Raw genomic sequence first — 18415 nt, forward strand, 5'->3', positions numbered from 1 at the left:
ATGTTTAAAGCGGCATTACATATATAAAACTTATTTCCTTATTAACATTGTTACAGGAATATATACTCTTGTTTCATCCCTAAACTAGTGAAAGCATAGCTAGTAATACATCCCTGCAAAATAGTTTTTGTTGTATACATATATAAACACATATTGACATGTATACACACACACATATATGCACTAACATATATATGTATATATTTTTATGTGCACATATGTATTATGATGCACGCATGTACCCATACAAATCCCTTATACACTTGTGCCTATGTGTATACATGCATTTAAAAGCACAAACCTCTTTGCAGTCATGTATACATATAATGAAATGTAAAAATATATATGTAAAAAGTCTACATGCATATATAAATGAATGCATGTATCACCAATTAAACTCATAAACATTAACACATTCATACAGATACAAAGAACATTCATAATGCTTGAATTATAATTACCTATCAACCTGTTAATATGATCCTATACCAGTTATTACCAATGGTCATTAAGACCTCGTTTAAACAATGCTCCCAGATTGATAATTCACATACGTTCCTTCCTGGTCAAAATATCATGCCTTTCAGAAACTGTAAAATGATTACCCTCTACTTTATTTATCCCCAAAAATACAAAACGAGCTGTATTATGAGCTAATTTATGTTTGTATAATGCATGGCATGAACACTTACATTTAATGTCACTGACATGTAATGATATACATTGTTTAAATGGACATGGCGTCTGTCCTATATAAAAAGACCAACATTGGCATACTGCCATGTATGTGATCCATTCACTTTTGCATGTTATTGAGTGTCTTATGTCATAAACCTTGGGGGTATTTATATATGTAAAGGATTTGGTTCTTGATATCAACTTGCAAAATTTACAATGACCACAGTAAGTACTACCCACTAAAGTTTTTACTGATGCACCTCTCTCGTGGGTGCTTCCCTTCTTATATGATAAAAAGTGCTCCCCTAAAGTTTTTCCTCTATGGTAACTGAACCTACATTTATCATCCAATAATACTGCAAAAAATTGATTTTAATATGTGCCAATATTTGGCTATTGCAGGTTGCACCATAAATGTAATGGTACCGAAAGTAATCAGCCTAAGTGTACACTCTTCATCCATTAGCCTGACTTCTTTGGCCTCCAACAAATATGAACTTAAAGTTAAAGATGAATGCTGATGTGCTTGTTTGATCAAAGATTCTTTGTACCCACTAGATGTAAATCTGGACTTGAGTTTGTGAGCTTCAACCTGAAAATCCCTATCCATGGTACAGATACATCTCAATCTTAAAAATTGGGCCTTGGGAATATTGTTGACTATATGTCTGGGATGACAACTGTTAGCATGCACCAATACGTTTTTGGAAAAAGGTTTACAATAGAGATTGGTGACTGTAGTTCCATCTATAACCTTAGTTACATTAACATCCAAGAACTCAACATTGAATAAATCAATTTTGCCACTAAAATGTATTCCAAACTCATTGTTGCTTAAATAAGATACAAAGGTCTTCCAGCCATCCAAGTTGCCATCCCAAACTACCCAACAATCATCCAAGTATCTGCACCACATTACCAACTGAGACAAGTTTTTTTCATTGTAAATATATTTAAGCTCCAAATATCCCATGAAAAGGTCCACATAAATGTGTGGAAATGTAGCTCCCATAGCAGTACCCTTAATCAGCAGGTACCATTGTTGGTCATACAAAAATGCAGTATGTTCTAACAATAATCCTAATAATGTCAATAACAATTCAACTTCCATCTTGTTTTATAAATATATATATATATATATATATATATATATATATATATATATATATCAGAATATTGTAACCAATATTTTACTGCTTGAATACCACCCTGGTGTGGAATACTGGTATATAATGCCTGGATGTCAAGTGCTCCCAAAGAAGCATGACATGGGACTTGCAAGTCACTCATAGGTAACAAAAATTGATTGGTGTCCTTAATTCTTGCTCTAACAAACATCAAAAGTGCTATTATCTTGTTTTCTAAATAGATGGAAATGGGCTCTATCAAAGAGCCCCTACCTGCTACAATGGGGCGGCCCTGAGGTTTAGTAATACATTTATGGATTTTTGGGTATTATATAAAAATACTGAGGTTGTGGATCATCTACCTTCAGTTGGATAGACCTAGATTACTGGATAGTCCCTTCTTCCACAACTCGAATAAATATTCATTTATAGTCCTCTTAAATCCCAATGTTGGATCTAATGGGAGCTTAAAATATGATATGGGACCTTTCAGCTGCCTACCAGCCTCAAATTTGTAGTTCTGAATATCCCAAACTACTGTTGCCCCTCCTTTATCTGCTCCAGATATTACCAACTTCTCATTCTGTTTTAATTGGTTCATGGCCACCTTTTCACTAGATGTTAAATTATAAGAGACATTTTTAAATATAGAGCCTTGATTAACATGCAAATCATGCAGTACCTTCTGTTCAAATAACTTAACTGACCCTTGGTAGGGTGGTTGGAAATTAGATTTTCTAAATTTAAAAGCCCCTCTCTCAAGCCCCATTACTTCTTGTTGTTTATGGGCAAAGAAACTCACCACCGTAACAGGTACAAGCAAGCAAAATCTGTGGGTAATGCTACTCAATGCTAGAAGTCTAAACCTCAAAATGCACTCACTCGAGTCACTCCTTAAAATGGAGAACATCGACATCTGTGCAGTGACAGAGACCTGGTTCAAGGCTCCAGAAAGCACCCCTGCATTACCAGGCTCTAATTCATACCACACCTTTCGGCCACCTAACCTGGACCAAAACACTAAAGGCAGAGGCATGTCCATATTCAATAAGGATATCCACACCTCCAGGCTAGTTTCTCAGCATAATGCAGCCAAGATTATCCAAGTGCAACTAACTCTGGGCAAGACCACAATCCAAATTTTAGCTTGCTACAGATCCCCCACCATACCCCAGGATTCCCACTCCTCAATTCTTGATACACTGGAAAATATTAGGGTGCAACCTAACACCCTAATAATGGGCGATTTCAACTACCCCACCATTAACTGGAAAAACTACTCATGTACCAACTCTTTTACTCAATGTTTTCTGGAATTCATAAATTCCAGCACCTTGGATCAACTTATCCACACCATCACCAGGGGCAGCAATATTCTAGACCTGGTCATTACCAACATGGGCAACCGGTGTTCCACACCAGAGGTCAATTCCTCATTGGTCAGATCCAACCACAAGCTAATCACCCAAGACATCCACATCCTGCCTCCACCCCCCATTAAGTAAACCACCGTAAAAAATTTCTCCAAAGACAATTTCACGCTTCTTAAGACAGAAGTGGCAAGCTTCACGACACCCATGCATTCAGACAATAGAGGTACAGCTGCTGAATCCTACACAAATGCACTTTATAAGCACATACACAACTGCATGAATCGTGCAATCCCTAACAGAATCAAGATGCTATCCTCCAAAAAAAGGAAGCCAATCTGGTGGTCCCATGCCATAAAAAAAACTCTACAACAGAAGAAAGAAACTGTTGCAAAAAAGAGTAAAATCCCATGATTGGAGGAACTCCCTGGTCAGCCTCAGTTAAAAGCTGAGATCCCTCATAAAATCCTCCAAAGCTAGTTACAAAAACAAAATTGGCACTGATTCTAAAGACAACCACATAGCATTCTATAGCTATGTCAATAATTTCAGTGGCAACACTCAGATCTGCTCTGAGTTGCAGCACAATAGCACTAAATATACAGAACCAACTTATATTGCCAACATCCTGGCAGACAGGTTCAGTGCTAATTTTACCCCCCACTCACCCCGTAAAGGGCTCCTTTCTATACCGAAAGAATGCAAATTTCCTGTAATCACGGCTGCACAGGTAAAAGCCACACTCTCCAAAGCCAAGAACACAGCATCCATGGGACATGACAACATCCCAGGCTGCATTCTACATGAACTACAGAATGAACTGACACCCCACCTAAGTACCATGTTCAATCATAGCGTCACCTCAGGCTTTGTGCCTACTGAATGGTGCACAGCGACGCTTATCCCACTCCACAAAGGGGGAGCCACCAAGGACCCTGGGAACTACCACCCCATTATCCTGATGAGCCTGGTCTGCAAGGCTATGGAATGTATCATCATGGAACTTATAAACAATGACATTGGTGATCTCCAAACTCTGGACCCCAGCCAGTTCGAGTTTGTAAAAGGAAGATCATGTCTCCTAAACCTGATAGACTTCTTTGAAGCGGTCACAAAAGCCGTATATTAGGGTAAGGTGTTTAACACAGCCTATCTAGATCTCATCAAGGCTTTCAACACCATTCCCCACTCTGGAATTATAGGTAAACTTACTAAACTAGGTAAAAATCCCTATGTCACAAGATGGGTTGCCAACTGGCTCACTGACAGAACCCACACAGTGAAAGTAGCAGACTCCAAATCCGACTTCAGAACAGTGACTAGTGGAGTACCACAGGATTCAGTCTTGAGTCTTCTCCTGTTAGGTATCTACTTCTCAGAAGTACAGGCTAGCACAGAATGTATTTGGTTAATGAAGTTTGCAGATGTTTGACATAGCTTTGTATGTTAGGCAGAGATCACCTCTGAGTAGGCGATATGCGACAGAGTAAAGCTGGAGTTATTTGAGACGGTCTGCGTAGGGCATCTGTTTGAGGCTAGTAATCCTCTTTGTGAGGTATTTCTGTGGCCTTTCCAGTTGTTGTAGATGTCTTGTGAGGTACATACCAAAAGGGGCATTGTACTCTAAAATGGGTCTAATGAGTGATGAGTAGAAAGGAACAATGACCTCTCTTTTTATGGGTGAGAAACCTTTTGTGATGAGGTGTGCCACGTAGAAGGATTTCCTGACTACTGTGGCGATGTGATTATCACAGGAGAGACTACTGTCCACCTGTGTCCCAAGGTCATTTATCATACTTTCGGTGTTAAGTATACTACCGCCTATGTTGTAGCTCATGGGTACAGAGTTTTTACCAAAGGGGATGACAATGCACTTTTTGGCATTGAGCTTGAGGCCATGGCTTTGACACCAGGCATCTGTCTCAGTGAGGCCCTTTTGTAGGATGTCCACATCGTTAGGAGTTTCTATTATGGCTCCTAGTTTGCAGTCATCTGCGAACTTCATTAGCCAAAGACATTCTGTGTTAGCCTGTACTTCAGATAAGTAGATACCAAACAGGAGAGGACCCAGGACTGAACCCTGTGGTACTCCACTTGTCACTGGTCTGAAGTCGGATTTGGAGTCTGCTACTTTCACAGTGTGGTTTCTGTCAGTGAGCCAGTTGGCAACCCATCTTGCGACATAGGGATTTATACTTAGTTTAGTGAGTTTATCTATAATTCCATAGTGGGAGATGGTGTCGAAAGCCTTGGTAAGATCTAGATAGGCTGTGTGAACCACCTTACGCTTGTCTACAGCTTTGGTGACTGCTTCAAAGAAGTCTATCATGTTTAGGAGACATGAGCTGTCTTTTACAAACCTGAACTGGGTGGGGTCCAGAGATTGGAGATTACCAATGTCTTTGTTTATAAGTTCCATGATGATGCATCCCATGGCCTTGCAGAACAGGCTCATCAGGCTAATGGGGTGGTAGTTCCCAGGGTCCATGGTGGCTTCCCCCTTGTGGAGTGGGATAACCGCCGCTGTGTGCCATTCAGCAGGCACAACGCCTGAGGGAAGGCTATGACTGAACATGGTACTTAGGTGGGGTGCCAGTTTGTTCTGTAGTTCATGTAAAACGCAGCCTGGGATGTTGTCTGGCCCCATGGATGCTGTGTTTTTGGCTTTGGAGAGTGGTTTTTACCTGTGCAGCTGTGATTATAGGAACTTTGCATTCTTCCGGTATAGAGATGGGCTCTTTAGGGGGTGAGAGGGGGGGTAAAGTTAGCACTGAACCTATCTGCCAGGACGTTGGCAATATCAGTTGGGTCTGTATATTTAGTGCCATTGTGCTGTAACTCAGAGCATATCTGAGTGTTGCCATTGAGATTCTTGATATAGCTATAGAATGCTTTGTGGTTGTCTTTAGAATCAGTGGCGATTTTGTTTTCATAACTAGCTTTGGAGGATTTTATCAGGGATTGCAGCTTCTTACTGAGACTGACCAAGGAGCTCCTCCACTCATGGGATTTTACTCTCTTTTGCAACAGTTTCTTCCTTCTATTGTACAGTTTGTTTATGGCAGGGGACCACCAGATTTGCTTCCTTTTTTTGGAGGAAGAAGCCCCCCCCACATATCTTAGTTATATATTCTCTTTTGGAAACAGTTATTTATTGCACTAGTAAGTATCACTGTGTATAGTTTAAAATGTTCATAACATGTGGGGGGCTATGCCCCCCACACCCCCAATGTGGGTGGATGTGCCCCCCCCCACACCCCTTACTTTATATACTAAGTCCAGGGTCGCAGTACAGTGGGGAAAATGCCATTTATAACTTTCAGTGAAATGAGTTTCAAAAAAATGAGTTTTCAGTGACATGAGCTATCAGTGAAGTGGCCTAGTAATTTCATTTTCAGTCAAGTGAGTTTTCAATCAACCGTAGTAGACCCATATATATATATATATATATATATATATATATATATATATATATATATATATATATATATATATATATATATATATGTGTGTGTGTGTGTGTGTGTGTGTGTGTGTGTGTGTGTGTGTAAGTGCGTGTGTCTGTGTATTGGTGCACATATGTACATAGAGACAGAGAGAGAAAGAGATACTGATATGTATACACATCTGTATGTATACAAATACAAATGGAGAAATACAGATACTGTGTGGAAAACTTATCCCAGGCTGTGCATGTCCATAGGCAAACCAACCAAGAAAGTACAAAGGGCAGGGACAGTTGTCATCATCTGCACATGGGAGGAAGTGAAGTGGCTCTACCATGAAATACACTGGAAGAACCAACAGACTGACTAGAAGTCTGTGCTCTAATGTTTCTTCCTTAGAACAGTGCCTGTCATTACATAGATTTACATATCTGGGTGGGATGATTATGCTAATTAGGGGTCATCTCATTATTGTTTCTGAATTGCTCAATTTGTGCGATGAGCAAACCTGATCAACATTGTGGAGATTTATGCACACACCTGAGCACTGGTGGGCAGCCATTTATATTAGGATGAAATAATTGTCATCTTATATTTTAACCATCATCAGATGGGGTCACTATAGAGCATGTATTCTCAACAGCATAGACAGGGATGGAAGGCTACCAGGTTTCATTCCTTAAAGTGTCATTGGAAACAGTAATGCGGTACCTATTTCTGAGTTTCTGAGTTTGCCATCCATCACACAAATGAGTTGCCTACTAATACCCTTCATTGTGCAGACACAGGGGCAGGCAAGAACTATTCTGGGTGCCAATCATCGAATCATTTGCCATTTTCTCTGAGATTTTTTGAAGTGAATCATTATTGATGGAGAAGAGAGGCAATGTTTATTTTACAGGATACAGGTGGTATGAGGAGGAGTCAAAGATTTTTCTGGACGTCCTCCATAAGGAGTACAACTGGAGGCTCCAACAGGAGGACTATACTAAGTCACAGGATAAAGCTGATGCCTGGAATAATTTGGGCAAGGATATCACCCATGCTAATAGCATCCTACTCATAGTGGAACAGCGTCATCACCATTACATTGACTAGAGACATGGGAATTCTAACCTCCCTCATCTGTTTGCAGGAAGAAGTTAAGGGACAGTCATCACCTCTGTACTGTGAATATAACTTCTTTTAGCTATCCAAATAACCCCCATTGTGTGACACCCTCCATTTTTTCATTACACCTTTTCTTATGCCTCTAGTTCCTGAAGAAATCGAAAGGAAAAGGCAAATGCACAGAAGTAGATTGAAGTGCCCAAGAGAGCACTGCGATGAGTATACTTGCTGGCATAAAAATGTTTGGCCTTTAATAGTAACAGTTGTGGGCATTAAAAATAATGCACAGCTTTTCACAAACTTGTGTCACATCAGTCACTAATGGTATAGATCAAAGGTAATATGATATAAATGTGTCTTTATGCTGCTGTGGACAAGTGGATCTTCATTTTAAGTTTTTTTCTCATATTGATAAGGATGTCAGTGAGTTCAGTTCACACCTGCTCCATCACATGCTTTTGTGATCATGAAAAGCTTCATATATTTTATTGTTACTAGTAATATCACTGCAGCAGTACACAGCCCATACATGCAAGATGCCGATTATTGTTTTTTTGGGCATTTCACAAGTTACAAGTGGATTGGCTGTCCTTTGAGTGTACCTTGATATTGAAATATGCGTTTTGAGTAGCATGTATAGTTTCTGTATGTACAGTATTCTTAGACATTAACATGCACCTTTGACCACAGGAACATTTTGGTCTGGTGATATAGCCCCAGATGTTTAATTTCTATCTGTAATACATCATGCCAGGCTATCTGTTGTTTTAGCCCTATTTTGGTTGCTGCAATATTGTAGCAAATGGCAAACAAACTGTAGGAAATTGTAGTACAACAGGGAATTCACCCTTTCCCCTCTGTGATGTGATCTTGGAATTACTGTATAAAATTAGTAGGGGGCACTAGGGAAAACTCTTTTTGGTGGGGTGTTTTTGGGTGGGATTGTTTCAGTTTCAACATTTTGACTGTCAGTGTTATGGCACTTGGCATTCAATATGTTTGATGTAAAGACATGAATATATATGTATCAAGCTTCTGACGTCCATGATTATTTAATGCTTTGGAAACCTGACATACATGATTATTTAATGCTTTGGAAAGAGTATTTTGTATAACTGTACCATTAGCAGCAAGTTAGAATGTAGTTTTCATTGTACTTGAATTTCTTTTCCCCACCCTTTTTCTCATAGTTATTTTTCTTATATATATTTTTCTTCTTTTTTTTAGTTTCTCCCCATTTGTTTTACTATTTTATGCAGCAGTGCAGTGACCTGCACCCACCCCTCTGGCAAGGTCTGGCAGTACCCCAACAGGATGCATAAACAACACCTCTGCCACCAAGAACAGCTGAAACAGCAAGGACATTTGGGTCCCAGCCTGCTATTATTGCCTCCACACCTCTTGCCCTGCCTGCACCACCATTGTTAAGTATCACTGCACAGGATGCTGGTACAGTGGTTCTCACTTGTAGCAGGGTATGTGGAGGAGACACCTTTGTCACTCTTTGGCAGTTGGCAGACATTGTCACTGTCAAGATGTTGGATGCCAACACTGGCCACATGGAGACCATGCTCTGGCAATTAATTGGGTTATGCCCCTACCTACACTGGCTCCACTTTCTAAGCCAGGATAGTACCCAGGGTAATGTGTAATATCTCAGTGTGGCTCAGCTGGCATAGACTACATCTGTGAACACCCAATCCTATGCCTCAACCTGGTCTCCCTCTACATATTTTGTCTATGTCCACCCCTGCTGATTTAGCAATCCTCCTCTCACCATCTTCTCTCTGTCTGTCTGATGTCTCCTTCAACATTGTGCTCCCTTTATCATTGTTCTATATCACATCCTGTTAGTCTTATCTGTCTTTCTCTGATACCTAACTTATGTATCTTACCTTCCTCTTATTTGTCCTCCTTAATTCCACAAATTTCCCTTCTCTTAACAAACAGAGAATGGACACTTGACCCATAAAAGTTTATTCCTTCTAACCAACATCCATCCTGATCATTACTTATTTGCTCACCTTCTGTTCTACCATCTGTTTTGTTCTTTTTTGTCTCAGTCCGATACTCTCATTTCTTTATTTAATCTAGTCAAAACAGATAAACACACCACACATATGCCCAAAAAAGGCTATTAAAAATTATATTTTTGTGGTAGAAGAGTACACTACTGGTTGTGGAGAGCACCCTAGATGGCCACGTATAACCAAGAAATAGCACTTGTGGTTGTATAGCAAAAATGAAGTCCAATCTGTGTGATGCACTGCAGACATTAAGTCCAATCTGTCGGATGCACTGCAGACATTAAGTCCAATCTGTCTTATGCACTGGAGACATAGCCATCAGCTGTGCAAATGAGCTGAGGCATTTGTCAGCTCTGAAAAAGAGTAAAGCTTATGCCTCTATTCTGACTGCTGCAATAGCTCAGCATGTTTTTTATCCTTTGTTGACTAGGTTGGTCCAACTAAGCTAGCAGCCTCTTTTCAGAGCAGACTTGAGATGATGTGTGTACTACTAGGGGAAATTTGGCCAGGGCATTGGGTTATTTCCCCTACTCTCGTTGATAGGTGATGGAGGAATTTTTGCATCCACATAGGCTACCATTATTTCATGCCGATAAAACTTCAGTTTTACATCTTATTCCAAGGATGATACACCCCCCCCCCCCCATGTTGCACTGGCAGTAATGAAGACACCTGAAGTGGGAACAGAACCCACAGCATTCTGGTCTTCTAATACCAAAGGCAAGGCAAAGGCAATACTCCCTGCAGGTTACGGCATACTAAGAGTAGACCGGCTAAACAAAAAAGGAGTTGGTGTAGCTATAATATTTAAACAGCATCTAAACATCCAGATCTTAAAATCATCAGCGCCACAAGTAGGCAATGAAGAAATAATATATACCAACCTCAAAATTAACCAAAACAAAACCATCAACATAATTGGATGCTACTTCCCTCCTGGCCAAAACATCCCTCCACTAGAAAACCTCCTCAGCTGGTCTACCCACCATCTCCCCCAAGAAACTATCATCTTAGGTGATTTCAATATTGACTGGCAATCCTATTCTGGCAACAATCCAACCTATCATGTACACCTTCATGGCTTCACCCAACTAGTCCAGTCACCAATCAGGATAAATAAAACTCCAGCAAGCACACTACCCTGGATTGGATACTAGTCAGTAAGAGCCCCCAGTCATATATTACAGGCTGCTTATCAGATAGGCTCAGTGATCACTCCCCAACATTCCTACTCAAAAAATACCTATACCAAGCTAAACCTGTCATCTACCGTCAAATACATAAAAAACTAAACTTTAACCCAATCACATTCATCTCATCCCTCAAAGAATGTAACTGGCATCCTCTAAAGTACCTCAGTCTAGATGACGCAGTTGAATTTTTTAATACTATCTTCCTGAACATCCTTAATTACCATGCCCCCATAAGATTTTCCAGAACCAAAGCACAACCCTCCCCATGGCTATAGAAAACCACTAAGTCAGAAATGAGAAACAGGGATTAAGCCTAGGAGCACTGACACAAAACCAAAACCCCCTCAGCTAGACAGAAATTCCTAAAACTACGCAATAGAGTCAAAAAGCTAATAAAACAGGAAAAATTCCAATACTACCAGTCTGCCCTAGACTCCTCACAACACAGCCCCAAACAATTCTGGTCCTCCATAAACTCCATCCTCCACCCAGGTAAAGAAAGTACCCCTCCTCCTAACATCCCTCATTCCTCAGAAAATATTGCTACCTCATTCAACACACACTTCACCCAAATCATACTATCACTAGCTAAACAACACAACCCCCCTCCCCTCCAACCCAGACCTTCAACTAGTAATCTCCCCACTGCCTTCTCTTTTTCTCCTGTACCTACCTCCAACATAACAAAACTCTTAACTAAACTTAAACCCACCAAATTAGCAGCAGACAACCTCCCAAGTGAATACCTACAAATCGCAGCTGATGCTCTGGCCTACCCAGTATCCATCTTGATTAACCGATCTCTGAAAGTTACATTCCCACACTGTGGAAAGTATCACATATAATTCCCCTCCACAAAGGCGGACCCTCCGCAGAACTAACCAATTACCGCCCCATAGCTATTCTCTCTCCACTCTCCAAAATACTAGCGAGATGCATACACTCTCAGGTCTCAGACTACCTCCTTACTAACAACCTCCTTTCCAGTACTCAGCATGGTTTCCGACCAAACCATAGCACCACCACTGCCTTACTCTCCTTTACTAACACTATCCTCCAGCATAAAAACAATGGCTATCTCTCCTCTGCTACTTTCCTAGACCTATCTAAAGCATTTGACATGGTCCCACACAAACAACTTATCTCTGTCCTCAATAACCTATCCTTCTCACAATCAGTCACCAACTGGTTTCAGAGTTACCTGTCTGACCGCCAACAATCCATTGTATGGCAGAATGACATATCTCCCCAACTACCTGTCTCCATAGGGGTTCCCAAGGATCCATCCTTGGACCCCTACTCTTCTCTGTTTACACCAATAATCTAGCCTCTGCCACCAAACATGGCACACTCATACAATATGCAGATGACTCAACCATTATCTGCTCAGCCCAGTCCCTACCCAAACTGCAAAAAGTCACACAGGAAGCCTTTTCCTCTGTTGAAACATGGTTATCCAATGCCCAATTAATACTCAACCCAAACAAAACTAAACTACTCATCTTCCAACCCACCAAACATACTTGAAACAACTCTCACTTTAACATCACACAACACCACTATATACCCAACTGAACACACCAAATTGTTAGGAGTGGAAATAGACAATAAACTAAAATTTGACATTCACATATTCATGACCATAAAAAAATTCCACAAAAAAACTAGGAGCGTTATACAGAAATAAGCAATTTCTCACCAAAGCAGCAAAGATTTCAATAGCAAATTCCCACCTTATCTCCACCCTACTTTATGCATCTCCAATATATACCAACCTAAGGCAATGTGATCTAAACAAGCTAGAGACCTGCTACAACAAAATCGCCAAATTTGGCACAGGGGCATCATACCGTAGTCACCACTGTCTCTCACTTGCTGAACTGGGCTGGCTTGAACTCCCTCACCTTCTTCAGTGGTATCAACTCTCACTCGCCTGCAAACTGGTAAACCATCCACTAAATGTCCCATCCCTCCAGAATCAACTCCAACCCTATCGCACCACCAGACCACTAAGATTCAGCAATAAAAATCAGTTGCATATCACTAAAGCCAATAACTCTGCTGGTGAAGCACTATTCTCTTGCGCCATAGCCAAATTATGGAACTCACTCCCACCCACAATTACCTCCGTACCATCATGCACCCACTTCAAAACTTTACTAAAAGCGCACCTAAAACCATGCTGGCTATGCCCTTGCAACTCCCACCCTAATATCATCCACCCCATCCAACCACTACCTTTCTTTCCACTCCACTAACTACCTTGATTATAGCAAGCTCAGATGCTCATAAGCCTAGTACTTATTGTACAGCAGGAACTTCTCATTGTAACATTTGTTAATGTCTGTTATGTACTTCACAGATAAAGATTCTAGTTGTCTACTGACGTACTATGTTCTTCATCTGTAAATATGTTGTAAGTAATTGCTATGTTAAATTGTTAATCGCTATGTAATCCAATGTAACTACTGTCTGTTTATTTTACTGTGGAGCTTTTCTCCCCGGGCCTCCGCTAAAAATGGACCTACATCCAGTCGGACACTCCCGGTCAACAAATTTAAATAAATAAAAAAATAAATAAGTATGTTACCTGTTGCATCATTGACACTGTAGGTGCTAATGCACTTACATGCTGACACATATGTGTTAATACATGTTAGTGGTCTGCTTGCATGTTAATGACCTGTTTTAAGAAACAGTCAATGGAGAGAGTGAGGTGTTCCAATCCCTTTATGGTTATATTTTTAATTTACTTTCCTGTCGTCATTCAGTCCATGTGTTATATTCACCTAAGAAGCATTTCACTGACCACATCCATTCGTCTTTTGCAATGGCTCAGCTTGTTAATTCTGTGTCTAAGAGACTATCAGTGAAGAAAGACATGGACTCATTTTCCTTGAGACCTGTGTTTTGGTTACTGTTTCCAGTTTATTATTGTGCAACATTCCCCGATATGTGTATCCCTGCCCCCCGCCTCTCAACCGTCCAGATTTTTGCCCCATAATTTTGGTTTGTGGTTCTCTGGTAAATCAGTGAGGGTTGAATTCACTAAATAATGACAGACATTTGAGTTTCAGACTTCATGCACTTCAGATGCATGGTAACACATACCTTTTTTTTCTAGCATTTTCAAAGTTTCTAAGAGCAATATTTAAAATGTGTCCATATTCTTGGGTCTTTGACTCCCCATTAATTTTGGCTTTTTCTAGATTTCTTGTGCTAAGAGGTTGAGAGGTATGCTCCCCCCCAGTATGACTTCAGCAATAGGTCACTTAGTTAATGCCTTATATATGAGAATATTACTATAGAGATCAATGGGTTAAGACCCTTTGGAGTTAGTACATTGCTGTTCATTATATTTGTCATTACAATACAGGTACACTGATACAATAAAAATGTGATGATGCCATGAGTGGAGTAGGTTGGTACATCATGTCACTTTACTGGATCCTCCCTGTCCTGTCTGAGTTTTATATTTTGCCTATGTTCAGGTATATCAGATGGATATCTGTGTATGTGTCATAACCTCTTCTCCACTGTGTTCTCATTCCTTTTGTGTTCACTAGATCCCTTTTCAGTCTTCTGTCTGTTCCTGTTGTTTTTGTTGTCATATTACCGCTTCTACATTCAGCCTTAACAATCATGGTCTAACTTTTGTGCACACGACATTTTTCTGCATATCTTTTGCTCTGAGTCAGAAAAATAGTTCAATGCATTAGTATTATCTCTGCACATGGTCGAGCAACAACTACATTAGACATTTATCCACCTTCAGTCTTTTACAATAGCTGCCGGTATTTACTCTGGCCATGAGTTGGTCTAACATGATCTTCCAAATTAGTCCTTATTGTGGCCATAACAAAGAGCTTTCATCTTGCTTACTGGTCTGGCCACATGCACTCCTAATGAGCCTCGGAGCTTATTGGATGCACACCTGGTAAACAGTGCTGATGTAGATGCAGTTGCAAGCAGAGCATTTCTAAATCTCCAGGATAGTATTGCACTCATATGCTATCTGAATCTCCAGGGTAGTATTGCACTTATATGCTATCAGTGTAGTGGATATTGCGAGAGGCAAATGGTAACAAGAAGCAAAACACTTTGGTTTTCATCAGGTTAAGTTTAGAAGGCTCCTCTTCAGTGAATGGTAAATCAAATCCAAGGAGTCAAGAATAATTGTAAAATCTGCACTTGGTCCTGAGACAGAAAGGCAAAGATAAATATAGTCAGTATACAGCCAATAATAAATAACTCTATTCATGATGACCTCTCTTAGAGGCAACATGTATACTGTGAACAACAAGGGATCCAAGCAAGAATCATGAGAGTCCACACACTCCAAATTGAAATGACTATGGTAGTTAACAGCAGGCATCACACTTGAGTAAAAACCACTCCAGCACAGTGTGAAAAATTGCAATAATATTTTAAGTGGCTAAGAATTCCATAGTCCAAGGCATCATACACTGCAGAGATATAAAGTAGGACCAGGATAAAATGCATTTGTTGATCTCTCACCATAATGAGGTCACATATCAGGATAGTCTCATTGCTGGGTCTAAACAAGAATCCAGGAGGTTATAAGATGTTAAACTGGAATTCTTTAGTGCATAATAGACAGCATTTTTGATAACTTTTCACATAGATGGGAGGTTAGAGGCTGGGTGGTAATTATACAGATGATTAAGTCCAAATGATGGATTTTTGAGAAGGGGGGTAATCAATTTATCCTTCAAGGATGCAGAGGGAATCTCTAATCTCAGAATAGATGTCATCATATTGGGTCCAAGGACTCATTAAAAGTCAAGTCTAGTCTTCCAGGACCTGTGTCTAGACTGTAATAGTGTATAATGCACAAAAGAAATGGTCAGCTTAAGCTCATTACAATCCCATGCAGTTGAACTCATCTCAAGAAAAAAATCCAGGCAATCCACACCTAAGTCACCTAAGTCACTGCAACCCCAAATGGTCAAATTTCTGACAAAGGACTAATATTATCAGCAGAGAACCATGTAATATTTTCATAATAATCTGGTGAAAAAACAGTCCATATCTCAAGGCAGGCTCAGCTACTGAGCCTATTAATTAATTAATTTATTTATTTTCAGTTTGATTACCAGGGAAGTCCACTGGGCCAAGAAGTGCCCATTTTCAGTGGAGGCCCAGGGAGAAAAGGTCCATAAGCAATAAAATACAATGAAGGTTACATAATGTTAGAGGTAAATTACAAAGAGTAAAATTCATACAGTCAGGAAAATGCAAATGCATAATATACATCGTAAGACAGTGCAATACAGATTTTTTTTTTCTCAGTGGCAATTCAGATATTTACAATATTTACATACTTAGAGTCAATTGAAAGTCAGCTAAATCTATTTTGGAGGAATAGAAATGAAACTTGAGAGTAGAGTGGTGCAGGAGTATAGAAAGCTTAGTGGGGAAATTCCCTAGAATTTATATAGGGTAAAAGCAGGAACATTTCCATTTGGATGATAGGTATAAGAAAAGCTGGGTCTTGAAGGATTCAGCGTTAGGTATAGTCCTAAGTGATGGAGGGCGAGAGTTCCATTTTTTACCTAGAGAGAAGGAGAGTAGAAGCTGGCCAGCGGGACGTTTGGGTTTGTGAATGGAGATTAGGTTTTGGTGTTCAGATCTCAGAGATCTGTTTGGGATGTATGGGGGAAGGATGTTAGTTAAGGCTGGGCATTTATCTGGGTAGAATATTAATTTGCGAGCGGTGGTTAGTTGGAGATAGTCTAGGTGGTTAGGGAGTTCTAACCAGTTCAGAGATTGTAGGGTAAGGCAGTGATGAGTTGAGGTTTTGGATTTAGTGGCAAATTTAGAGATCTTATTATAGCAAACTTCAAGTTTTGAGGTGTTGGAAGCAGACAGATTGGTTAGAAGAGGGGCTTCATATAGTAGAGAGGGTAGGAGGAAGGTGATTGCCAAGGTGTGCCTAGAGGAGTTTGAAAGAAATTGATTATTCCTGTTTTGCAAGAGCACGGGATGAGGCTATGATGCAGAGGTTTCACTGTATGCAGAAATTCTTGCATGAAATCTTAGCCTGCTAAACAGAATAATGATGATCCAGGATAAACTTGTCCTCAGAAATGTCTGCCCATCACCGCATGTGCTCTAACTTCTGGGAAGTCTTGCATAACAAATGTAGATCATGGTCATGTCTAGTTCCTTATGTGCAAGTAGGCTAGAATGTGCACTAACAGGATGAAAATAACCAGAGGACAACTTTCAGCCTCATTTTCGGCCTGCATCAGCAAATGTGTATCCTTAGTATTACCTCCAGCAAGGAGAATGTCAGTTACAAGGGGCAAGGTCACAGTAGTGAACCTCCACAGATAATGGTAAATGGCAAGCTCATTTTATGGTGGTGATAACTTGGGAAGCTCAATTTGAAATGGACCAGACCAGAATATTAGGAATATTTTATTTTATTTATTTTTATTTTACATTTGTTGACCGGGATAGTCCGACTGAGTTGAATATATACACAGTGCGTGTCAAGGCCGGCAACTCAGCACGTAAAAATCTACTGCCAATCATTAGTGGACCGGAGTTCCGCTGTGGCAACCCCTAACCAGGAAAAACTGAAAGACACAACATACACAGTAGGGAAAATGACTTTAGAAAAATATAAATTTAAGATCAATATACTTGTTAGAGGCAATTTTGACTGATACAAAAATCAGTATAAAGGAAGCAGAGAAAGTTATAAAGAAAATTTAAGATGTACTTCAAAAGATGTGCTAGCTAGAGGTTTTATTTTTGTTAGTGCTTGCAAAAGAAGCATATATCATTTCATTGATTTAATTTGATGTCTTAACTGAATGGTATACAGTCTGTATAAAAAGTTGAATGTCACAATTTAATAAAGTTTGTATGGAAGAGGGGAAGAAAGAATTATCAAATTTGAGTCTTATTCATTTAATTAAGGTTCATACAATATTGTTATTTTATAAACCTTTATATATGGAATAGTTGGTACATTTTGGAGACTAAGGTTTATGTCGTAAGGGGAAAGATACAACATAAATATTTTTATATTAAGAAAAATTGCCGGCTGCTTTAGTAAAGAAAAGATGGGAAATGCTGCTGCTTATAAAGTTTCTAAATTTTATGGCACTGTGATTCAGAAAATTTGGAACGATTAAAAGTTTGGGAAGAAGTTATTTATTTTTAATAAACATATTTATTAAATTGTCACGTATGACACAGGTAGGCATACATTTATATAAATGAAAAAGAAACAAAACTGACAGCACTTTAGTTGCAAACATTATACATCACAGACACCATCACTTATAATCTATCCAGTCACTGTCAGTTAAGCATTATATGGTTCATTCAAATCCTGCCTCTTAAACCTTGTTCCTTCTCTGCATATATGTTCCCACAATTCACATTTTTTTCTATATAGTTTGCTCCATCAATTACAGTTGTATCTCT

This window comes from Protopterus annectens, chromosome 1.part1 (assembly GCF_019279795.1).
Source record: "Protopterus annectens isolate FY-2018-M chromosome 1.part1, PAN1.0, whole genome shotgun sequence".
In the NCBI taxonomy this organism is placed as follows: domain Eukaryota; kingdom Metazoa; phylum Chordata; order Ceratodontiformes; family Protopteridae; genus Protopterus; species Protopterus annectens.